Below are 25,499 nucleotides of genomic sequence, written 5' to 3'. Positions count from 1 at the left end.
TGGTTGAGGGTCGTCTTTTGAGCAAGGTCTGGCTTGAAGTGGCCTGGCCTGACTGGTGCAGGGGCCTGGCAGGGTGTGTAGGTCAGGGGGAGTCCCCCCCAACATCAGTCAGCTGGTATTTCCTCCAGCAGAAGCTGTTAAGTTCCAAAAGGGAGGATATCGTATCGGGCATGCTAGCAGCAGCCGTTTAAATTGCAATAAAACATCCATACATTGGTGCAATTCAAATGTTCTAGGGCTCGAGTGACAGGCGCCAAATGGCAGGGCTGTGTTTGAAGGACTCTAGTGAGAAAACAAAGAGTTCTGATTCTGGGTAGGAGGAAGATTCAGAAACTGACAGCGGATATCATCTCGCTGTGGTGGGGAGTGATCCTGGGAGGAGAGCGATATACCAATAGTCTTTAAAGCTCCCTGTGTGTGCTCCCCCCCCCCCCCCCAGCGAGCTGTACTATGCCATCCACGCGGTTGGGTAAAGATATGTTTTCTCGACTTTGTTGTTGTTATTGTTGTTGTTTTCTGAATACTGGATGGTCTCCAAGAATGGTTAACCATCTTAGACATGCCTCCAAAGGTTGAAACAGATTGTTCTTGACTAAAGTCACATGATATCAAGTAATTGCCTCGACAGGACTTGAAGAATGGGAATTTAAGGTGTGTGAGTGTGATAAGGCAGATTGTGAAGATAAATATGAAAATTTCATACCGTGGCTGGCCGAGTTTGTTGGAATGCGATTTGTTTGTTATCTTTGAGACAAGGTCTCACTAGGTATGTATTCCAGGCTGCCCTTCTTCCTCAGCTCTCCAATGCTGAGATTATAAGTATGAACCACCATATCTTAAATCACAAGTTTTTCTCTGCTAATCTACATAACATTGATTATGTAGATGATGAACAACATTAAATTATTAAGTAATTTAATAAGTAATTAATTAAATTAATTAGTAAAGCAGGGTAAAGAAAAATCTTTTAAATTTTAACATGCTATTACTGCTTGAAAACAAAATGTCATGCCTTAATTAAAGCAATCAAACTTTGAATTATAAAATAATAAATTGCAATTGACCAGAGGATGCCAAGGATGTAAGACATACAAGTATAAGATGCCCAACTAGAATTGGTTGACTTAAAAAAAGAAAAGAAGGAAATAAACTATTCCTTCATTATCGTAACATTCTTATTACTAATACAACAATATTTGGTTATAGTTGGGTGTTTTAGCTTGACTGTGGGGCTATTTGAAACATTACTGCTTCCCTGAATTTCCTCTGTGATTTTCATAAAACCTAGAGTTTGACAGATAAAGACAGATGAAAATGGAAATGTTTTGGCTTGAAAGTTCTGTGTCCTTCACATTTTTTAGTTATGTATTAACAGTCTATTTGTAGAGTCCAAACGCAGGAACCAATATAAAATCATTAGTACAAACCACCTGGGGAACACTCATTACTTTTGATCTGTGATGGGAAAAGCAGCGCTCCGGCAGCTCTGGCAGCAAGTAGGATTTTGCTGTTCGAGTCACACTGAAGGAATTCTTCTTCTTCTTCTCCTTCTTCTTCTTCTCCTTCTTCTTCTCCTTCTTCTTCTTCTTCTTCTTCTTCTTCTTCTTCTTCTTCTTCTTCTTCTTCTTCTTCTTCTTCTTCTTCTTCTTTGTGTTACTTGGCTCCTCAAAGAGGAGCATAGGCATGCTAGGGTGTTTATGTGGTGGAGCATTCGGGCAAAGGACAGAAGGAAAGAACCTGGCCTACAGCTGACACTGATTACTAGGGCCCTGGACACTGTTGTGTCCTGCCTGGTCCTTGGCTCCTGGCTGGCACTGTCAGTATGTGTAAACTAGAGATTGATCTGTCGATCAAGAGCGCTTATCTCTACCCACCCCACCCCCCTTTCTTGTAGCATTTAACCCTCCCGCTGACCAAAAGACTAAAACCATGACCACTTGGAGTTCAGAGAGATTCATTTTCTGAACAGCAGAGAAAATCGTTATTATATGGCACCCTTAGTTGGCCTTTCCTAGCAGAATGGAGGGCAGTAGAATGTCCCCACCCCCCTCCTCACTGTCAAACAATTGAGGGGACAGGTAAGGGGGATTGGAAACATCTAGTGGAAAGTACTTCTGCTCACAGCCACTGGAATGCTACTGTTGCAGTGCTGACAGGCCAAGTGACTTGCACCAGGCTTCTTTCTCTGCAGCCAATCAGAGTTTAGCTGTTTCTACTTAGGCAAAGAGTTTGGCCATGGCATGAAGTTTTGTGCTTTTTTTTTTTTTTTTAGGTTATCTTTGTCTCTCTTCTTCTTCTTCTTCTTCTTCTTCTTCTTCTTCTTCTTTTCTCTCTCTCTTTCTATCTCTCTTTCTCTCTCTCTCTCTCTCTCTCTCTCTCTCTCTCTCTCTCTCTCTCTCTCTCTCTCGGACAAAACCTATCATTTACTTTTCCTTGCCTTAAAATCCCTTAAGGACTCTGTCGTTTTCTTTAAGGATCTGCGGCCTTATACCAACAAAATACAGAACTGCCACTGGGAAAAGGCCACCCAGCTGTGAGAAAAGACATAATGGATTGTCTTAATTTTACCCCCTTCTATTAATGCCCCTCTTTGTGCTGAGTCACAACCCCTAAGCATTTCTCTTACTCTCTGGGCTCATTACCTTCTTTCCTAAGATGAGATTGTATCTCTGGACAGGAACTTGAGGAGGATGGTAATTGATTGATGGGACACACGGCCCCATCTGGTTGAGCACTATGTTTTTCTCACATCTGCCTTAGGTCCGCACAGTCTCCACATAGCTCCCCATGTGCTGCCTGCTTATCCTCTTCACATTTGGTACCTGGACATCTTGGCATCAAAGTACATTTAATCCAAAGCCAGTTGCCATATAACTGTTTCACACAAGGCTTTTGGGTTTCTTGTTGAGATGGGATTCTGATAAAGCCTATGGCTCACTTCTCATAATATTTACCAATGTGTGAGTAAAATAGTAGAAAAGTGTGGAAGAAGCCCCATTATAGTGGACTACATCTAAAGACATGTTCAGATGACAAAAATGATAATACAGTAACTTAATATGAACTAGTTATATGGTTATTTAAAAATATAGGAACTTAGGTATAACGTTTTTAAAGGCCCCAGTGTACAGATTGACTAGCTGGATTCAAGGCTAACCTGTGTCCTGTCCTGATCTTTGACTTTTCTTTTTGTCACCAACCAATATAAATAGAAAAAACTAAGACGCAATGATGATTCCTAAGTCGCCAGCATAGAGCCTGCAACTTTACTGTTTGGTCACTGCAATGCACAGAGGTGCCCAGTAGTTGGCCACTGAGGTCATAGGAACACCTGTGGACAGAAAAAAATGCCAATCCTATGTGATCTAGAGTGAGCTCAGATCCATACATAACTACAGAGTAAGCGTGGATATAGATATACTGTGATATATACACACGCAAGTGCAGTGTGGCATGGAAAAGCACACTTTTTTGTTAGTAACGAAGTCCCAGGGCTAGAGGTCAGCTCATTTACATTCACGATCGTGGAAAATGCTAAATAAAGGGTAACAAGCTCAATGTTCGATTTTGACTTTTTGTTTGTTTGTTTGGTTTGGTTTTTGGCCAGTCCAACTTCCTGAATGCTTTGACTGTATCCAAAGATTGTAAACTAGAGATCTCTTTGTGATGCTTACTGTGGTTTTCAGATGTTGCCAGCCGCTTTGCTGTGTACTAGCCCTTGGTGCAGGAAGGTTTATCAAGGGCTGTGGCTCCAACTAAGGGCACTGATAAATAGTAACTCTTAGTAACTGTGACGCCAGATTCTCATAGTGAGCTGGCTACAGTGTGATGTTTATTTGCCAAAAGTCTACAAAACAGTTAAGATGAAGGAAACAGACTAAAATTGAAGGCAGAAACAGTGAGACGAATCTAGACTCTGTGTGCAGGAACTTTCTTCCGCATAGAAAGAGGAATTGATAAATTAAAAAGAAATTTGTCCTAGTCTCTCTCTCTCTCTCTCTCTCTCTCTCTCTCTCTCTCTCTCTCTCACACACACACACACACACACACACACACACACACACACACACACAAAGATCTAATAAGGTGAAATAAACACACAGTATAAAAACATATAGATTGGGGGGAAACGTAATACAGTGTCTCAATTAAAGACATGATGTCTTGATATCTGAAGGGGGTGGAGTCTGAGTGTCTAGGATGGTGAGACACAAGGCACAGTGCTATTTCCCCAGGTAAAGCACCTAAAGAAGACAAAAACTTTAATTGACACGAAACAAGAAAATGTAGACAGATTCCAATCTAGATGAGCTGCAGTTGACATAAAATGAGTCACTTCAGCACGTGCATTGGATTAGATCTCTGGTGTGTTTTATTGCATGTTTACTATCTTATGCCTTTTGGGAAACGCATTTCTGTATCTCAATTGACCGTGTCTATAATACGACAGCAACGAAAGGGTCTGGCCTGCTTTGCAGTAGCCTTGTTCTCAAGGATTCTGGCTCCATTCCAATGAAGGGCAACCACAAACATTGACTCTGTGCGCTGCTTTGTGCTCCCTTGGTTCACAGCGAAAAGCAAGTAAGGGCACACGGAATGCCTTTTAACCAGGAGTGAGGTATGCCTCAAAATATGCAGTAAACAAAGACAGCCCTATTCGAGACTTTTAAAGAGAGACAGGCGTTAGGGATGTCTCACAAGCAACTGTGATGTGAGCCCGCAGCCATTGGGTTTACTATTTTTGATAAAGGGCAGCTTTGGTGTGAGAAAATGTTAATAGGGAGACTGAGGCTTCAGATGTGCCCGAGACTGCCTGAGCTGAGATCCTGGCTCTTCAAAGCCCATATGGACTCAGAGACTGAAGCAGCAAGAACCGGGCCTACATGGGTCTGCATCAGGTCCTCGACGTATATATCGTAGCCTTCAGTTTAGTTTTTATGGGACTCCTGAGTGTGTGGAAGTCCCCCCAAGTCTCATTCTTCTCAGAGAAGGGGAACCCCTTAAGTGGTACCAACCCACCCTGGCATCTCAAATTGTAACAGGACTAAGCACATCCTCTCCCACTGAGGCCAGCCTAGGCAGTTCAGCTAGGGGAAAGAGCTCCAGAAGCAGCCAAAAGAGTCAAGAGACAGCCCCTACTCCCTTTTGTTAGAGGATAGCCCACAAGATGACCATGCTGCACATCATCTGCTACATGTGTGTAGGGAGTCTAGGTCTCTCGTGTCCTTGACCCCTCTGGCTTCCCTCAATCCTGCCTCCCACTCTTCCACAAAACTCCTTGAGCTCGGGCCTGTTCCTTGGCTGTGGGTCTCTGCATCTGTTTCCATCAGCTGCTGGATGAACTCTCTCAGAAGGCAGTTATGCTAGGTTGCTGTCTGCAAGCATAGCCGAGTATCATTCACAGTGTCAGGGGGCGGTTCTGAAAAAAAAAATAGTCATCTGAAGTAGATGGAGGGAGTGAGCTGTGTGGGAGAATGGGTGGAGAGGGTAACAAGAGTGGGGATCGGGCATGGGGAGGGGGGCTGTGGGGGTACAGACCTGGAGAGAGAACAGAAATTGGCGAGGGAGCATCTCTGGAATAGAGGAGGCCCCTGGAAGTCTATGGGGGTGACCCTAGGTGATATCCCTAACAGCAGGGGAGTAGGAGGGAAAGAGACAAGAAGCCTGAACTTCTCACCTGCTTAACCAAGTGGGATTTCCAGTGTAGGGAGGGCGACACCAATCCACCCATAAAACCTTCGACCCAAAACTTGTCTTGCCTACAAGAAGTGTAGGGATAAAGATGGAACAGAGATTGAGGAAATGGCAAATAAATGACTGGCTCAACTTGTGACGCACCCCACAAAAGAGAAGGCAGATTTGTAGGGTGTATATGTAGCTCTGAAAAACATGCTCTACCTTGCTGCATTTACAGTGTGAGCTGCACCATAGAGAGTGCTTAGTAGGAGAAAAAGTGTACTTAGGAAGTCAGGTACGTGCTCTGCAGTGCTTGGTCCAGGAAACCAGGCTGGGACAACAAAGAAATGAAGAAAGGACGGTCATACAGGCACATAAAGAAAAGCTGGGTTAGGGTAGACCTGGAAACTGGCTCTGGAACATGGAAACTTAACATGTCTGTTTTATACATCTGAATGGATGGGATGGGTTGGGTTTATTAGATACAGCTGAGTATGGAGGCAGGGTGTGTTGTATGGATGAGTGTGGAGGCAGGTTTAGCTAATCTCAGTAGGGGAGTCTCTGCAGGGGAGCCAACACAGGCTAATGTCATCCCAGAATAGAAGCTGTGGTTGATAGCTCCTATATACACACTCAACACTGGCACTTGGACAGGAGGAAGGCTCTGCCTCCCGGAGGCCTGGGGTGCTGGGGTCCTTGATATAGCTGTGTTCATTATCAACAGTACACACTGAGGGCTTCATCCACTCCTTACACACCCACTCACTACTTCCTCCACTCTTCACAGCCCAGCATAAATATAAAGCTTGAATAATTCCAGTTTGAGCTGCTCTTATAGGTCCCTTTTGGGCCAGACCCTTTCCTGAGCAGAGCAGAGCCTATAGAGATGAATAAATAAAAGAAATGATTTGGCATCCACAGAACAGAGAGAAATCCTCTCCACTGATGCAGGTCAAGCCTGGTAGTATATCTTTTTTTAGTAACAGGCATTTCTCCTCTTAATTGGACAAACAAGCAAACAAACAAACAAACAAATAAAAAGACCACTTAAATATTAAAATAAAATAAAATAAAAAATAAAAAGACCACTTACTTCCAAAATGTTAGGTCATATTTTTAGCATTTTTCCTTTTTAATGATATATTGATGTCTTTTCAAAGTGAACAAAATATAAAATGCATCACTATCTAAAACAGCTTAGCTGATTTAGAAATCAGAATGAACTAAAATAAGAAGTTGTGCTTTTAATATTTCAGTTTACATACACAATTATGCCCAGACTTCAGGACACATGAGCTATGGGACTGAAATGGGTCGTCCTGAGTGAAATGGCATTTCCATGAGAATTTCTCAAAGATCCAACCTGGAAGTCAAGATGCTCTTTTGTCTGATAATAACTTCAAAAATACATTTCTGATTTGAATTTCTAAGAGGAAAGAAAAATGATAGTAAGTATATTATATTTAAAATGTGGCATTGATTATTATTTCATTTAGTCCTTTCTGATTGTGGTGTTTGCTTCTTGCTTCTGTAGTTGTCAACTTGACTAAATCTAAAGTCACTGAAAAGCTGTTGATATGGCATCAGAAAAGAAGCGGTAAAATTACACCTGGGATACTTCAGATTGAGTGAGTGCAGAAGAGGGCTGAAGGATTTAATGTACCTGTAAGCGTGGCGAGTAAGAAGGCTGCTCAGGCAGCTGGGTTTGGAATTTGTTCAGTTCCAACAAAAGGTTTATCATCTGACACCAAGCCTATGGTTGACCTGGATAAACTGAGGGAAAGGGCACAGAGATTTGGTCTGAGTGTCTTTTCCATCTCTAGAAAGTGTGAGGATGCTGAGAAGCTGACAAAAGGGGCAGGGGAGAATTGAGATTGTGACAAGTTCAGGTGGAACCGGAGCCACAGAGGATACAGAGGCAACGAAAAGATGAAGAACAGAGCATTTGGGGATTGCATAATGAAAAGTTCATGCTCTCTGCCCCATAGTATTTTCCATGTCATGATTCTTCTTGGTTACACACACATATACACACACACACACGTACACATGCACGCATGCACATACCCTTACATGCATAGTCATGTGCCTCGCAGTGAGGAAGGATGCACCTGAGGTACGTCCTTGCATTACAGCAGCAGTTTAACTGTTGCTCTGCATTTAAGGTTGTTGTGTGTGTTGGGGAGTACTTAATTATCTTGCTTATTAATAAAAATGAAAGAAAAAAAGAGGATATATGTGCTATTGCACACTTACTCGTATTTTATCAGGGTTGAGCTCCATCTGTATGTTTATTAATTGTATTTATAAGTGAAAGCTTCCTTTGAACATAAGCCTTCAACATCATAGTAAAATCTTTTCCACTATTTTCTGTGAAAACAGGAACCACAGAATCACTTCAGAAAAGCCTCTGTGACAACATGGCAGTAGTCGTGTATGTATGTGAGTGTGTGTATGCAGGAGAAAGAACTCAGAAGTGCAGTAGTAAGTTAAATACAGGCATTGCAAACTACCTTGTGTCTCCTAGCAGCATTTATGTGTCTATTCAGTAAATGGATTGGATACTCTTCAACATTTTATGAAATTCTCCCATTAGTTACTCAACTGACTGGTCAGATAGCTCCTTCCACTGAATATATAATACATGTGTGTATAAACACACACATACACACTATGCTTGAAGGTGTGCATGTACCTGTGTCCCTATAGATATCTGTTGCCCCTGTGATTTTGCTCGTATATGACATGGGGAGCAAGAATGCTTGTCCTTTTGGAAGCAGCCATTGACCCAACCCTTACATCCAATGTAGAGCAAATGCGTTTCCATGTGTGTATCATGAAAGTTTGACAGTGCGAACCAGAAAACAAAGGAGTCAGAGGAGCTCCTTTTGATGACTCTTCCAACTTACTCTATGGCTCCCCATAATTTTATAGTAAAAATAACAATAGTCCTGAGCTGAGTATAAGGACAGAGAGGGGGCAGCGCCTATATATACTCTGTAGCCGTGTTCTTAACCATCCCCGTCAAGAGAACCAATAAGAATGAGTTAGCAGAGACTGGGGAGATAGTTCAGTCGATAAAGCACTTGCTGGCAAAGTGTAAGGACATGTTTAATCCCCAGCACTTGTGTTGCTTTTAAGTGCTAGATGTGGGGGTGAACCCTTATAAGCCAACACAGGGGAGACAGAACAATTTGTAGAGCTTTCTGGCTAGCCTAGCCTAGATCCCAGTGAGAGATCCTATCTGGAAAAAAAGAATGTGGATTCTGAGAAACCCGTGGCCTCTACACCTGAGCATGTGAATGTGCACATGTACATACACACACACACACACACACACACACACGTGCACGCATTCATAAAGGGGTTTAGAAACTTCTAAAGAGTAAAAATCACAAGAACAAGTGAAAACATTGGTATTATTGTTTGGTAAGTCTTAGCTGATGAACCCTGCAGATCCTGGTTCCGTGTTGGCCCTTTTCTCCTCAGGCAACTTCTTATCAACATGGAGCATCTGAGCAATCACATGTACACGCATACAAATACCCTTCAGGCATCATATGACATCAAGGAATTTCTCTTTATAAAGCCTGAAGGGTCTTGATTTACAGGATGCCGGTGTAAAAAGTCACGGCACAGCAGCTGGCCGCTGACAACCTGTAGTCAGGGAAACAGCACATTTTATGGTGTCTAGACTTTGTTTTATCTTGTACATTTTTGGTGACATATTTAGCTTTTTGCAGACAACTCTCAAATTACTGAGTCAGCAGTCAGTATGGCTCAGTTTATCATGACTCCCCCGTCTTTAACCTGGTCTTGAATAGCAGGATGTTGCAGGTCTGGATAGAAGTGTGACCTTTGAATGTTTTTCATTTGTGCTTGATTACTGTATCCTAGGGGTCTAGACAGTGTTGTTGGTTTCTCACCAACACAAACATCTGGCGCGCGCACACACACACACACACACACACACACACACACACACACACACACACACACACACACACACAAAGTGCTCTACCAGAGGAGTAAGACTATTTCTAATCCACCTATATAATATTTAAAAAAATAAAATAAAACTCTTCTAAATTAGACCCACCTCGGATCCTAAAGAATGCCACCAAGCATATTGTTTTCCACCCTGATAACATTGTCTTTGGACTACAGTTTTTCACTAAGGAAAGCAAGGTTGTCATGTCATTTCTGACTTTAAGAGGCATCTTTCTTTTGCCCTCTTACAAGAAACTACAGTCTCACTTGGTGACTTCTAGCCAAGCAAACTTAACACATACATATTGACTCATATGTACCTCATGCTGGGTAAGTGAGCTAACAGTGGGATTGGAGGACAGCGAGACCCACTCACAGCAGTGTGGACTACAGTTCTCTGACCTTTGGAAGCTATTAGAAGGCCTCCTAAAGACTTACTTCACATGGATTTGTTTTCGCATTCTAAGATACATTCATTGTATCAGAGCTGTGCAGAGGTGTCCAGCTTTTTCGGTGAATATGTATTTGTGAGTTTGCATATGTGTAGTGAGTATCAATGGCACCTATGTGTGGGAGTGTAGGGGAAAGGTGAGTGCCCTGCTCAGTCTCTTTCTCTCCATCCATCTTATTCCTTTTAGATGTGTGTTTCATGAAACCTGGTGCTAGGCTGGCAGCCTACAAACCCCAGCTAGGGGTGGCAGGCACATATAACCACTCTCAGCTTTTTATAAGGTTCCTGGGATCCAAACACGGGTCCTCATGTTTGCAGAGCAGGCAGTCTTAACCACTAAGGGGTCTCTCCAGCCCCTGCAGAGAGCTTTTGTAAGGACCCAGACTCATCAAGAGTATTGCAATCTGGGTCCCTTTTCCTTACAGCCATGAGTACCAGGTAGGAGACTGTGGCTAGGTGATAAGACCACGCTAAAGTAACTTACTAATGTTGTCCATGTGTAAAGTGCAGAGTCATCAATGTCATGAGAATACCATGGGAATTTATACAGGGGATGTTGGCATTTGATTGAATGTACATTTGATAACCAATTCCAACGGTTCGGGTATAACATTGTTTCTTTTTTTAAATTTTTTATTAATTTATTCTTGTTACATCTCAATGGTTATCCCCTCCCTTGTATCCTCCCATTTTCCCCTTATTCCCCTCCCCTATGACTGTGACTGAGGGGGATTTCCTCCCCCTGTATATGCTCATAGGGTATCAAGTCTCTTCTTGGTAACCTGCTATCCTTCCTCTGAGTGCCGCCAGGTCTCCCCCTCCAGGGGACGTGGTCAAATGTGAGGCATCAGAGTTCATGTGAAAGTCAGACCCCACTCTCCACTCAACTGTGGAGAATGTTCTGCCCATTGGCTAGATCTGGGTAGGGGTTTCTTTCCTTATTTTTTTTCCCCAAGGAAAGGTTTCCCTTGGCTCCTAAGTGATTATTATTATTTTTTTTTATACATTCCTGGCTTAGAACTTAAGACTATGTTTCTTCCCAGAGCTTTTTAGCACAGCATAATAATTGCACAACTGAAGATAAACATAGGGGGGTAAACTCCAGAGAAAGCATGTCAAAGCAGGACCCGAATGCCCTTTGCACTATTTAAGACAATGACAACAGTCCCCGACCAGCCACTCTGCACATACCTCGAGGATTATCCAGTGCATGCTTATGGGCTGGGAAATGAGGGAAAAAATAAACATGTAATGAAAGAAAAAAAAAGGAAGGAAGGAAGGAAGGAAGGAAGGAAGAAAGAAAGAAAGAAAGAAAGAGAAAGAAAGAAAGAAAGAAAGAAAGAAAGGAGAAAAGGAAATGTAGTCTGAGGAAGTGAATAAAGGGAAGCCTGCTGCCTGCCTTCTTCTTGGAGACTGAGACAAACAGATGAAAAGTGGACACGCATCTCCACAGACACCACCACACACATTCCGAACTCCCATTCTTGTGATGCCAGCTCACAGAAAATGTTTTCCTTTCAGTGACCCTGAGTGTGACTCCCAAGCCGCTGCATATACTGTTCTCAGAGTGACCTTCCATGGCCTTCCACCTTCATTAATCCCCTGACACAGCCCACCTGCCCTGCCCACCACTCTTGCGTGCCTCCTGCGACTGTCTGCCAGCATTCATTTCCCCATTCTGTGCTGTGAGAGAGAGACTGCGTCCAATATGCTCGCTGTGTCTAACTTGCCCTTGACTATAAATGTTTTCTTTCTCACTGTCCTGTATTCTTCCCTATTTGAACATTAAATGTTTTAATGAGTTAATAGTTCATTATTTTAGCTCTCCTCTGCTCTTAAAATAAAAGAACTTTTTTAAAAAAAAAAGCCATGGTAACTTAGGTAATATCTGGGTTTTGTTTTGTTATTTTTGACAGAGGTTAGAATGGCATTTGACTATTTTTATTACTTAAGAAAAAAACTGACCCATACTCTGTACAAATTGAGTTGTAAGGGTCAAAAGCCAAGTGCTTTTAATAACTTTTTAAGAGTGAGCAACCTTTGTTCACTTTGAAGACTCAGGAATGGACGAATTTCTTTGTAAAATGAAAGTGATGTTGCTATAGCTAATGGCCCATGCAGTGGCACCACAGGACACTAGGTCATGGCGTCTCCTGCAGCTTAGGTTGCCGTTTTCATAGCCTACTCATTGTTTGTTGATTAAATACAGTTTGGGTAACATTTAAAAATTATCTTTGCTTCCCCAAAGCCTTGTCTCCAAAAATTATCTTTAGGTAGGTTATTAATTAACTCATAGCAAGGTTATTTCGTTAAACACTTCAGACATTCAAGATATACAAGTCTCGGCCACTAACAAGTAATAAAACATTCCCATGGCTGTGGAAGGTCTCTGTAAGGCACTTCTGGGTGCCATTGTCCGCCCGGGTCCTTCCTTGTAGCTGTGGTTTTTGTCATAGGGCTTTTGTCTCCTCACTTGTTTAGGCACCGCAAACAGGATTACCTATGTCTGCACATTTGAAAGTGTTAACTGCTCTAATGCTGCAAATCTCCATCTCCATAGGCAACTCTCCTTGCTGGGGCTTGTGTTCTTGATATTTGTTTATGTTCCAAGCCAATGTGTTCATCCTTGTTGCTGTTATAAAACCATGCCATAATGTACTCCTTACAGCTACATCTTAGTAAAAGCACTTGTTGGGAGTATTTTTGTTTAAATCTCCATATATTTATGTATAGGAGTTTCTGGGTGGTGGAATAATCAAAGGGTAAAATTTCATAGCTCAAGTTATGCACATATAGCCAGAGAGTTTAACAAGTATTACACATGTAACAGTGGTTTGTAAAAACACTCGCTGTGGAAAGAAAATACAAATGGTACAAGGGCCACAGAATAGTTACTTTTAATACATTAAAATGTAAGTGATATAAATTATATTATACCAACAATGTTAAATGCATACATTTGCATGTATACATGCTTGTGTGTATACATATAAATATATGTACATAAAAGCATATAAATTGTCCTGTTGTCATGAATATTAAGTTATTAAGAAGATTAAACAAACACTACATGAACAATGTTTTTTATTTAATTTTTAAGAAATACATTCAATGATACTGTATCTACACCATTTTTACTCATCTTCCTCCCCCGACAATGATTTCCATGTCCCCTGACACCCATTCAAAGTCATCACGTCTTTATTATTGTTGTTAGATACACACAAGCACACACACACACATACCCAGCAAACCTGGAAATGGTACTGAAAAGAGGTATAAGCCAATGCAAGAGGCTACAGCAAGAAAACAAATGAAGCTATAAGTGTAGAAACACAAATTAGAAAAGCACACAAACAGAAGAAAAAGACAGCAGTCAACACACACCTTTCACTAATAACTTTAAATACTAATGTCTTCAACTCTCTAGTCAAGAGACACAGTTTAAATGAATAGATCATGAGTGACGGTTTGAGTGAAAATTATAAATAATGAATGTATTATCTCATTTAGTATGGTTTCCCATTCAGAAGAAGCTAAAATGTAACTATTTTTCTGTTTAAAGGAGATAGGAAGCCAGAAGTTCACTTGTACCAAATCTAGGCCTGTACTGGGGTCTAAACACAGCTAAGGTAGATGGTGAGTGTAGATAATAGAAGTTGAATGTATTTGACAGTTAGAAGTAGTAAAAATACTTTTCCAATGATTACATCCTCACAGTAACTTATAGTAAGAAACAAGAATACTTACTAAGAGAATATTTCCTCTCTGCTGTAAAAGTCCCTGCAGGCATTCGTGGAGGCCAAGGGTTCCACAGACCAATTATGGTTCCACACACCTGGCATGGGGAGGAGGGGACTATCTGAATGACATTGGGGAAAAAAAATAACTTCTTCTGTCATGCTGGTAATCCCAGCTCTCTAGAAGCTGACGCATAAGTATCACAAGTTGAAGGCCATGCTGAGCTACATAGTGAGACTGTGACTCATGAAAGAAAGAAAGAAAGAAAGAAAGAAAGAAAGAAAGAAAGAAAGAAAGAAAGAAAGAAAGAAAAGAAAGAAAAGAAAGAAGTGGTAGGGAAGGAAGAGACTAGCTAATTCCTTGAACACTAAATTAAAAAGGAATTAGTAAAAGAGGCCATTAATTTGCAAAAATAAACAACTGTATTTTCTCCCTTAGTGCATTAAATGATTAAGTAGCAACACTTTAAATGTTTAGCGTACAGTAAAATCAGACACAGAGTGGTGTTTCTACGTCTGTATACTGGTGTGGGTTGACCATCTCTCACTTCCCTTATTTCAAACTCCCTTTCTTTTGGGTCCTTCTCAGTCCCTTGTGACCTCTACGCCATCTTTCAAATGTATTCTGAGAACAGGGATGGAGTGCCTCAGTGGAGGGTCTGCCACCTAATGTGCTCAAGGCCCTGGATTTGAACTCTTGCATCACACATTAGAAAAATATAAATGGCAAAAAGAGAGAGAAAGAAAGAAAGAAAGAAAGAAAGAAAGAAAGAAAGAAAGAAAGAAAGAAAAAGTATGTGTATCTCAGCTTCTAAAAAGAAAGATACCCAAAGGGGCATGGTGACCTCTGCTGTTGCACCCATTCATTAATTCTTCACTGGGTCCTCCTTCTCACCAGGTTGATTGAGAACAGAGGCTTGACAATGCTGTAAACAAACTCAGATAGCGTCTTAAAGATGGATAAAAGCAGCCCCACCTGTTTTCCCTGAGAATTGACAGTTTGCTTTGTTGAACGTCTTATTCTACTGGCCTGAGTTGACCATGTGTCATTTTGTTACAAGGTAAAGTCCAGAAGAACACAATTACATGATTATCAACTTGCCCCCAGTTGCAATGCCTTTTATTTTTCTCATTTGCATTATTTTTTCTTCTCTTTAAAATATAAACCATCTCCTCTTCAGTTCTAACTTCAGTTAGCATTTCTCTCTAATAATTCTCATTTCTTACCATTATTTACTTATTCACAATCACTTTCAAAATCATTTTTAGCATTAATACCATGATTTGATGTTTACAAATGATACACTAGTCCATTAAAAACAGCACCTCCACCAAGAAGAGGGATCATCAGAGAAAATGTAGAAAGAGTTCTGATGTATTTTAAAAAATAATTAGAAGCTGGGTATGGTGACACATGGCTGTAATCCTGGCACTCAGGAAGGCAGAGGCTGATGGATCTCTGTGAGTTCGAGGCCAGCCTGGTCTACAAAGTGAGTCCAGGACAGCCAGGACTACACAGAGAAACCCTGCTTTGAGAAACGAAACAAAAAATTAGAACTAGTGTAAGACAGGAGTTTTGCCTCAGTTTTGACCCCTAGCACCCAGTGTGAGGCTCTGCTCAGAGTTACCTCTGCGTTGTCACTAAATACATATCAAACTTAAAGTCAGAGTCTGTTGTTATCTTTGTTTCGCAGATGAGGAAACGTACCCAGAAAGGTTAAGTATCATGCTCCAAATCACTTAACATATCCAAAATTGAGCCCTTTGATTTTTTTTTCCCCATAAAATGTGTCTTTTTCTTTTTCATCTCGGTTCATAAGAGTCACTTCTGGCTCCTCTCTCCTGTCATACCTCAAATTCCTTCCATCGGACAGTTGTATCCGCCTTTCCTGTAAGCACACCAACAGTCTGATCACTCGTCACCACCCTCACTGCCACCAGCCATGCCACCATCATTCTGCAGTTGTGTTCTTACAGCCTTGTCCTCTTTGTATAGTGTATTCCAAGCACTGCCACTGGAGTGATATTTAAAAATGTAAATTATGTCCTGTTACCACTCGACTCAAAGCCAACCCTTTAGCACCTTATTTACAAGAACATCCTCTACAGCCAACAAGTCTACACCTGACCTTGTACTTGCCACCTCCCCTTCCTTATTTTCTAACATCTTTTCACTACTGCCCCACATCCCATGTCCTCTTTCTGACCCTTGGCACCTGACCCTCATCCTAAACACATTTCCCAGAGAGTCATACACAGTGCTTTTCTTTGGGTAACTCTTACATTTGTTAAACTGTTCACCTCTGCTGAAAGCACATCCTGGGTCACTACACTGTGATACAACTGGGTTTTCTGTTAACTAACTGAAAACCACTTATCCTAGTTTTTGAAAAGTGTGTGTGTGTGTGTGTGTGTGTGTGTGTGTATGCGTGTATCCATCCATCCCCTTCCCTCCCCCACATTCTATTTTTCCTACGTTGTCTAATTCTACAGTCCCCATACTGTCTGCTAGAGTGATATTTTCCACAAGCGTTAGATAAGAGCTCCAAGGGTAACTTCATTATTCATTCTCCAGAGTCTGTTCCTCTGTGCAAGTAACCGCACTTCCTCATACCCAGTCAGCCATAGACCTCGCCAATCCTGCTACCTAGTCTCTGCCTCTTCCTTCCTAGCCCTGTGTCTACCCTCACGGTATGTGCCAACCATAGTCTCTCCTAAACACAGGCAAGGTCTTCAAAAGTCCCAGCTGCAGCGTCTTCCTCTTCAGCATCACACTGTTAGCACCTGCACTTTACTGTTAGTTTGGTTCAGCGATCTCCAAGGTCATATACTTTCCAGACATATTAAACCCACACAGTCCTCTGAGCTTCCGGACACCTTCTTCTACCCAAGGACACCCTGCTTGTCTCCTGGCTACTCACAAAAGCCCTGCATTTCCTCCTCATCCACAGCTTACTCCTGGTTTCCGACAATGCAGCCTTCTGCCCTAAGTCCAAATCTTCTCCATCTTCTAATTAAATTCCCTTGCTTTCCTTCTGTGCAAAGCCAGGCTTTTTAAACATGGGATGTCTCTTAGCATCTGTTCTTCTTTTAAAGTGAGTGAGTGATTAATTATATGCTTCGAATTACCTGAGTTCTTTGGTGCTGCTTGATATGTTAGTAGTATCTACCCAGTCAAGTGGGGATCACTTCCAACAACAAAAACAACAACAACAACAACAACAGCAACAACAAAACTCACTAACTTGTATACCATACTGATGCATAAAGATATAAAATCTCAGGACATTTTCCTTTTTTTCTCTTTTTTCTTTTCTTTTCTTTTTTTTTTTCCTGTTTTGTTGTTGTTGTTCTTGTTGTTGTTTTTTGTTTTGTTTTGTTTTGTTTTGAGACAGGGGTTCTCTCTGTAGTCTTGGCTGTCCTGGACTCACTTTGTAGACCAGGCTGACCTCAAACTCACAGAAACCCACCTGCCTCAGGCTTTTTTAGTGCTAGGATCACCAGGACTTTTTTTTTCTAATAACATAACACACAGAAGTTCAAATAAGCCAATATTCCCATCACATTCTTTGAGAAACAAATATAAATGCCATCTAAGTGGGGTAGATAAAGAAAAAGGCAGAACAATAGAAACATAGTGGTTTGGGGGAATGTCAGAATTTTTCAAATATTGTAACATCTGTGGCTTTCTGTTTTTAAGTTATAAAAAAATCTTTATGCATATTGTGTTTTGTATACATTGCCAACATGTATGTCCATTGCCCAGAGTCCACCTGGTGCCAGAAGACACCAGAAGAGGTATCAGATCTCTTTGGATTGGAATCACAGGTGACTGTGCGCTACCACATGGGTGCTGAGAATTGAACCTGGGCCTTCTGCAAGAGCAGATGGTGATCTTGTGCACTGAGCCATCTCTCAAGCCTTATCTGTGACTTTCTTAATTAGTAAAAACTAATAAGCTGGAGCCTGGTGAGATGGCACAGCAATGAAACACTTGTTGCTCTTGCAGAGCACCCAGTTTCCATTCCCAGCACCCATAAGGAGGCTCACATGCATCTGTAGCTAAGTTCTGGAAGTCTACTGCCCTCTTCTGGCCTCCATGAGCACCAAGAGTGTGTGATACCCAGACATGCAGGCACTCCCACATACCCATAATAAATTATTCTTAAAATCCACTGAGTGGGAAAAACAACTGTATTCCTTTATACTCAACCAGATGTCTATCTGTGGTTCAGCTAATGAACATTCAGAAACACTAGCATATTGCTCACACACACTCTTGTTAATCAAGGCATTCTACCTGTCCTCACCTCAGGTCATCAGTGACCGTCATGATCCACAGCACTGTGGGTGTTTTGCATTCATTGTCTCTTGAATAGGATAGGGTGGCTACAGGCCTTAAAAATTCATCATTTTTCCATGCCAGGCACCGCAGAACTTTTTTATTTTAATTGTAATTCTTCTCCCTCTGTTTACTTACTTGAAAAAAAAACAAACAAAGAGAGTCCCTATCTATAGATGACACATCAGGAGCTTGAACAGAGCAGGAGTGAAATCAGAAAAACAAAAACTAATTTTCACCAAGGGCTTACAGTCTTCCCACAGTTCACAAAAGTCACTGGTCGTCTCTAGTGCTAGACCATTTAAGGTGGGCTCTCATCGTGCCAATTTATAAAGGAGGAACCACAAGTTCCGAATATTAGGTAACTAGTTACGTAATAGTAAGGAGTTTAAATTTGGACGTGAACTCAATTCCCCTGAGTCTAAAGTTCGCAGTGTCCCTATAACCTTATAGGGATTACAGAAACAATCAGGAAATGGAAACTGCAAATAAATAAGTGGGATATGTGAAAGTGGGAGAGCCACTTTTAGAAACTAAAAAAAAAAAAATCTAGATTTCGTTTTCATATGTTCATATGCATCTATGAGCATGGGTATAGAAGCAGAGGTTAGAGGTCGACACTGGTACCCTGTGCTAAGCATACTCTCTGCCTTATTCCCTTGCGGATCTTTCACAGAACCTCGAGCTAGGCTGGTAGCCAGCAGTTCTCAGCAATCCTTAACCCTCTGCCCACTCCAGTGATGGGGTTGCACGAGTGTGCAGCTAAGCCCGCTTTTGTTTTGTTATTGTTTTTTTACATGAGGGCTGGAGCTCAGAACTGGGGTACTCGTGTTTGCACAGCAACGGCTCTCCTGAACCACCTCCCCAGCCCGTCTCTTACCATTATTTTTCCTTTCCATAGCCTGTCTTTATAAACAAATGGTAGAGATGGTCTTGCTTTCCTACCCTCCTCCGGATTTTTTTTTGATTTGTTCCTTCTAAAGAGACTCAGAACACACCTCAAGTTTCTTCTATGATGCTGAGCATTTATCATGTCCCCAAAGAAATATGTGAAGGAGGAGTATTGGTGAGACCTGGAGAGCTCTGAGTGTAATGTGTGGACTAGTGATCTTCAGGAGCTGGAGTGTTTTGCTTCAGTCACCCTTGCTCTTCGGACTTGCTGCGTGATCCAGGCTGAGATAGCAGCCACTTGAAACTGTAAGTGAATTGAAACTTGCAGTGCTTAAGTAATTACTTAACCGTGGCTCCCTGCCACTTAGCCTTGGAGAAGTCTGCTGCTAGGACGAGCCTATTTTATTTCAAGTTAACTTTTGATGGTTTCCTTCTTGTGTTTTCTTAGACACTGTGGTAGTTATTAAACATGGCTTTGCTTGGCGAGGGAGAGTGGGCTTCTGTTAGATTCCCAGGCATTCAGGCAAGGACAGCTGGTCAGGAGGAGAACGGTCTACCTTCCGAGTCCTACTTTCCCACAGTTTCTACAGTCCTTATTTGTCTTTCTTCTGTTGCTCACATAAACAAAGTCTGCATCACATCCTCAGCTGACATTTTTATGTAATCAGGATAGTTCATTAAAGTATTTTCCATGCTGAACACAGCACACACTTCCTATTGAGGAACAGCCAGAATGTATCATCTCACATGATCAAAAGATGCAAAGCAGCTTATATCACACGTGGTCAGCCAACCAGCAACTATAGTATACTCACTTGTTCAGTGGGCATGCCTAACGTTTACTTTTCTTTTTAAGAACAGCATATATGGTCCTGAGGATTATATGTAACACTCTATAAAATGTTTGACTTTGAGACATGAATCATAACCACTGTAGACAACTATTTTGTGACACCTTATTTCAGTACGTACAACAGAGGTTTAAGGTGGTGCTTTATCTCAATAATATATTTTGGTGCCACCAAGATATGTCACAGATAGCAAATATTTAAGCTGGCCCAAGACTGAGAAAACTGTTTCAATTGCATTCTCACTCTCCTCAGCCCGCACACATGTCAACATGATACAGTAATCAACAGTTACCCCAAGTCTACTTGAGACCATCTCCAAAGAGATACTCACCCATCACCAGATAGTCTACTTCAAAAGTCAGTGGCAGCCTGGCAGTGGTGCACACCTTTAGTCCCAGCAGGGCAGGCAGATCTCTGAGTTTGAGGCCAGCCAGTCTACAGAGTGAGTTTCAGGATAGCCAAGGTTACACAGAAAAACCATGCCTCAAAAAAAAAAAAAAAAAGATAGGTAGACAGACAGATAGACAGACAGACAGACAGACAGATGATGAATATGATAGGTAGATTACGGATAGATAGATAGATAGATAGATAGATAGATAGATAGACAGACAGACGACAGATAGACAGGTAGACAGACAAATGACAGACAGACAGACAGATAGACAGACAGACAGATGATGAATATGATAGATAGCTTATAGATAGATAGATAGACAGACAGATGGATAGATAGATAGACAGATAGACAGACAAACAGATAGATAGATAAACAGATATCAGTGACAAGCCATCATTCTTACAGAAAATCATGTCAAGTAATCTAATGCGTATTCCATACTTTTGAGCCAACTAGTTTAATAAGACTTGAGCAAGTTAATAATTTCAATACTAGTCATGTTCTTCTTAGAGATAGGGTTAAATTATTTCTAAAACTTCTTTGTGCCCAAATATGCTATGTGCTTGGGTATTTGTTCATCACTGGGCACCACTGCAGCAAAACCATGGAGGCTGTGTACTGCCGGGCCATACCACATGGGACAGTGAGCAATGAGGCAGACAGAAGACAATAATTCCCAACAGATACTGAGTATTTCTCATATGCCAATTCTAATGCCAAGTGGTACAAAGAGGACCATGGGTGATGGCCATACACTGGGCATCCTAAAGAAGCTGTCCAGATTGGACTTTCTGTGATATTAAAATAAAAGAAAAAAGTGTGGGTGGGGCTAATATGGGGGTGGACCTGGCAAGAGTTAGGAGACAGAATGCGCTTGAGTGTGGTCAAAATACATAGTATGAAATTTTCAAAGTATTAATACAATTGCTGTATTTTTTTAAAAACTCAAATAGAACAAAGAAACTGCCTTGATGTTGTCTGGAAAGTAATCATGACAGAGGTGGGGATAGGGGCCAAGTGGATAAATTAATCAAATGTAAAGTGAGTTCCAGAAAAGGAGAGGCATCATTAATCTTAGTGAAGGGCATATAGTCAGTAAAAATAAAGGCAAGGTCAAATCAGCACACCAGGAGTCCACTTACTTCGTTGAAGTGGAATGTTGTTGTTTTCAAGTGCTATCATCTGTTCATATACCCTCATTCCCCCATCCATTCATATGTCCAAAAGTGTTTTCTGGGTACTTATCAAATCACCACAAACAAACCAGGACACAAAGATGGATGGGACTCATTTCTGTCTTGGAAGTGATCTCGTCATTTCTTGGGCTCCTTTGAAACCATAGGCGGCAGAAAGCTTTCTTATGGCTATCAGTGACTCTTACATATGCAATGAAATATAGGCCTTACTACTACCGCTATTGCTATTAGCGAAAATAAAACTCTGATTTACTTTAGGTATGTTTCCCATTATCATACAGTAAGTGGAGGAGTAAGAATTTGAATGCACGACATCTTTGTCCAGAGTTTATACCCTCAACTATCACCATTGTGTTTGTCCAGTGTTTGTCAACTGACTTCTAAATATTTTTAAGTAATAAATTCATGATGCATCCCAGTACATGGAACTACTAAAAGTGAAAGACAACATATTTAGATATTTCTTTTTGGTTTTTTTTTTTTGAGTAAGTCAAAAATTTATATCTTTTCCCTAATCCCAGATTAATTTTTGCCCTTGAGCATTTCCATTTTTATTAAGTTTGTAGTTTCTCTTTATATTTGACAACTGGGAACAAAAGTAGATTAGGAGATAGCTAAGGAAATTCTGTTCATACAGAACATAATTTAAAAACATGTAAATAATCAACCGAATCCCAGTAACATAACTTCAATCACTAAATAACTGGGGGAAACATACAAGGAATCAATTACACATTCAGTTATTTATAATAAGAAACACTGGAAAGAGAGACATTTCCTGTTGTCCTCCCTCCCATCTATGGGACAGACATTGCAAAATTACCAATGGATGACTAAAACCACGGGTAATACCAAGCCCTCTATACAAGCAATAGTTTGTTTGGAAACCCAGGTAACAAGTATAAGTGACTACAACATATACATGGTAGATATGGTAGACACTGGGAATGATGCTAATCCAAGAAGGGCAAGAAATACATAGTGTAAGAGGTTATCACTCCACTCAGAATGGCACACAATTTAACCCATTGGAACTGCTCATCACATGGCTTCCTCCCAATGGCATTTTTGGACCACAGTTGATCCGAGGTATAACTGAAACCACAAAAGAAAGGAGCATTTTGTAGAATTTTTCCCATCTTTACTCTACCAGATCTTTACTTGTTCTTGAACTCTCTAAAGAACACGAGTTTGTCTTAGCACCCTGGGTCTGAGAATGGAAGTCAGCTCTGGAAAAGGTAGTCATCTGCCTTGTGTCCACATATCAACTAAGGCCAATGTCTAGTTACTTCTTGTGGCTGCATTCACAGTTTTCTTTCTTAATGCTCTTGGTTCTTTATGTGAGAACGGAAGAAGGTTTCCATATCACTCAGGGCAAAAGGTTCCACCTGGGATCCCCAAACTGATTTGAATATCTGGGAGATTACTCACATCTTTGAGATGCTTTGTTTTCAAGATTTTTTTTTTAAAAGAGGCTTTTGCAAATTAAAGGACAGACAACATTCACCCAAACATTAGCTAGTTTCTACAGTTAACATCTGGGCTGCATCCTGACGTCAGAGCTGCCGTGATGAGTTCCAGATGTTGTAACTTAGCAATGTTTTTGTTACTCCTAAGCATTTACTGTCTTTATTGTTCTCGGACTCTAGCTGACTAATACATGAAGGTTATTGGGGAAGAAAAGGAGAAGTGAAATTGGCCTACAACACTGACCCGAGTAACAGCCGTCTCCTTTTCCTAAGGACATGAATAAGCCATGGCAGGGTGTGCAGTCTATGGGAAGCCGGGCTCTGGAGATAGCTCCCTGGAGGAGCTTTTCGTTGCTCTTTAGAGTTAAGACATGAAAAGGTTGGCTAAGTCCTTTCAAACGTAATGATTATGGTTGCTTTCTCTTCGGCTCTGAATTTTGCTTTATGCATACCTATTTCATATACATGCAGGGAGGGGGAAATGAGGGGGTGGCCAAAGGACAAGGAGGAAGAGGAGGAGGAGGAACTCCACTCACACGAGAACAACTGTCCTGGAGTGGACCCTGTCACAATGAACACCCAAAGAGCCTGGAAAGCTTATTGTCACTTTATGGCATCAGTGCAGGAAGCCAAGCAAACTTCCAAGAACATTTTCCCCCCTGCAAAACCCATTTTGGATCTCAGTTCATTAATTTTTCTGAAGTGGTTTAACTGGCTCCATCTTTTGTGCTAATGAATCCCATACAACTTCCAAATGCTTTCCCGCTCCCTTCTGTTTGAATCTGCACTGCTCTGACTGCCTAGCAGGATCTGACTCATGTTCTGTTCTATTGTACCTTTGGTGGCCTAGACTGGAGAATGGCTTCCATTTCCTTCCATCCATTAGATGAACTTGTTGTGAACCTTGTCTAGATCCACTAATAATGTATTTTAAGATATCCATAAAACTTTGACTATGTGCACACATGACGTCTGCATGGGTGGAACACCTCTCTGGCTTAGTTTCTTGGTTCAATGGAATGTTTTTTAAAAAATAAGCCTTGGAGCCACTTTGTATAAATTTGAATATAGATGAGGATATTCCTCGTGCCCCACAGGCATCACCATTATTACTGTTTACTCAAAGACACTAAGAGGGCAAGAGAAAAGAGTAGAGAGATGGCTTAGCCTTTAGGATCCCCTGCCAGAGGATATGAGTTCAGTTCCCAGCATCTGCTTCACTTAGTGACTCCAGCATCAATACCTTCTGGCTTCCATGGGCATCGGAATACATATGGCATGCACACAGAGAGAAATAAATGAAATAAAATAAAACTACATCTTTAAAAAAAAAAAAGTAAAGTGTAGTATGACAAGTCCATGAAGCATCACAAACTGCTCACTTTTCTAAACGGTAAAGTTTCAAGTGTTTTTAAGTATGCAAGAAAGATCTCTATCGATTTTAGTTGCTGTGTGTGTGTACATGCGCACGCTTTCATGTATGCACGTGTGCCATGAAACACACATGTGGAAGTCACAAGACAGCTTACAAGAGTCGGTTCTCCCCTTCTGCCATGCATGTTGCAGGAATCAAAGTCAAACGTCAGGCTGGCGGCAAACACCTCCATCTGCTAAGCCATCTCCTCAGCCCCAGCATTGCCCTTTCTATCCGTTACAAAGCTCCTTAATTATTTCAACATTTTCCTACTGGGAAGGATTTCATGACCTCTACACAGGCTCTTGTACATTCTGTCTCGAGCATGAGTTCTCCTCTTTCGTAAACAAAAGACACCTGCTCTGAGCAAGCCAGGACAGTGTAGGATTCCTTCCTCCTATTCTAAGCCACAGTCTAATGTTGCAGTACGTATGTTGGGTGTTTCTGTAGTTGTGCACTTCTGTACACATATACGGTATCTTTTCCTACATGTTCAAGAATCTCAAAGCCTTTCCTTTTCTACAGTACAAATTATTGTTTTGTGCTTAGTTTAATCTAATCTTGTACAACTTATATTTATCTGTCCTTAGCTGTCAAGTAAGCCTACTGAAATAATTCTAAGGCTCTGTCTCTTCATAGATTCTCTCCTTTTTTTCAGTTTTTTATGCCCATAGACTTTGTAAACAAGTATTTTTTTTTATTTTATGTGTATCCTTAGTCATCAGAGAAATGTAAATAAAAAACGACTCTGAGATTCCATCTTACACACATCAGAATGGCTAAGATCAAAAACTCAAGTCACAACATCTGCTAGTGGGGATGTGGAGAAAGAGGGAATTGCTGGTGGGAATGCAAACTTGTACAACCACTTTGGAAATCTATCTGGCACTTTCTCAGAAAACTGGGAATAGGGCTTCCTCAAGACCCACCTATTCCACTCCTTGGAATATACCCAGAAAATGCTGTTCCACTATGCCCAACCATGTTCACAGCAGCCTTATCCATAATAACCAGAATCTGAAAACAGCCTAGATGTCTCTCAGTTGAAGAATGGATAAAGAAACTGTGGTACATTTGTA

At 41.2% G+C, this 25,499-nt stretch overlaps 1 protein-coding gene and 1 pseudogene across 4 annotated transcripts in view; both read left to right on the top strand.

Moving 5' to 3' along the window:
- The window catches only part of DLC1 (DLC1 Rho GTPase activating protein), a 370,802-nt gene that overhangs the window by 203,081 nt on the left and 142,222 nt on the right, over positions 1–25,499 (top strand). The gene's annotated exons all lie outside the window — the stretch shown is intronic.
- LOC311584055 (SAP domain-containing ribonucleoprotein-like) lies at positions 7,254–7,636 on the top strand (annotated as a pseudogene). The gene has a single exon. The product of its transcript is annotated as an SAP domain-containing ribonucleoprotein-like (transcript).

Source organism: Acomys minous, assembly GCF_964271855.1.
Source record: "Acomys minous genome assembly, chromosome: 15".
Classification (NCBI taxonomy): domain Eukaryota; kingdom Metazoa; phylum Chordata; class Mammalia; order Rodentia; family Muridae; genus Acomys; species Acomys minous.
This window is presented reverse-complemented; position numbering and strand designations above follow the sequence as displayed.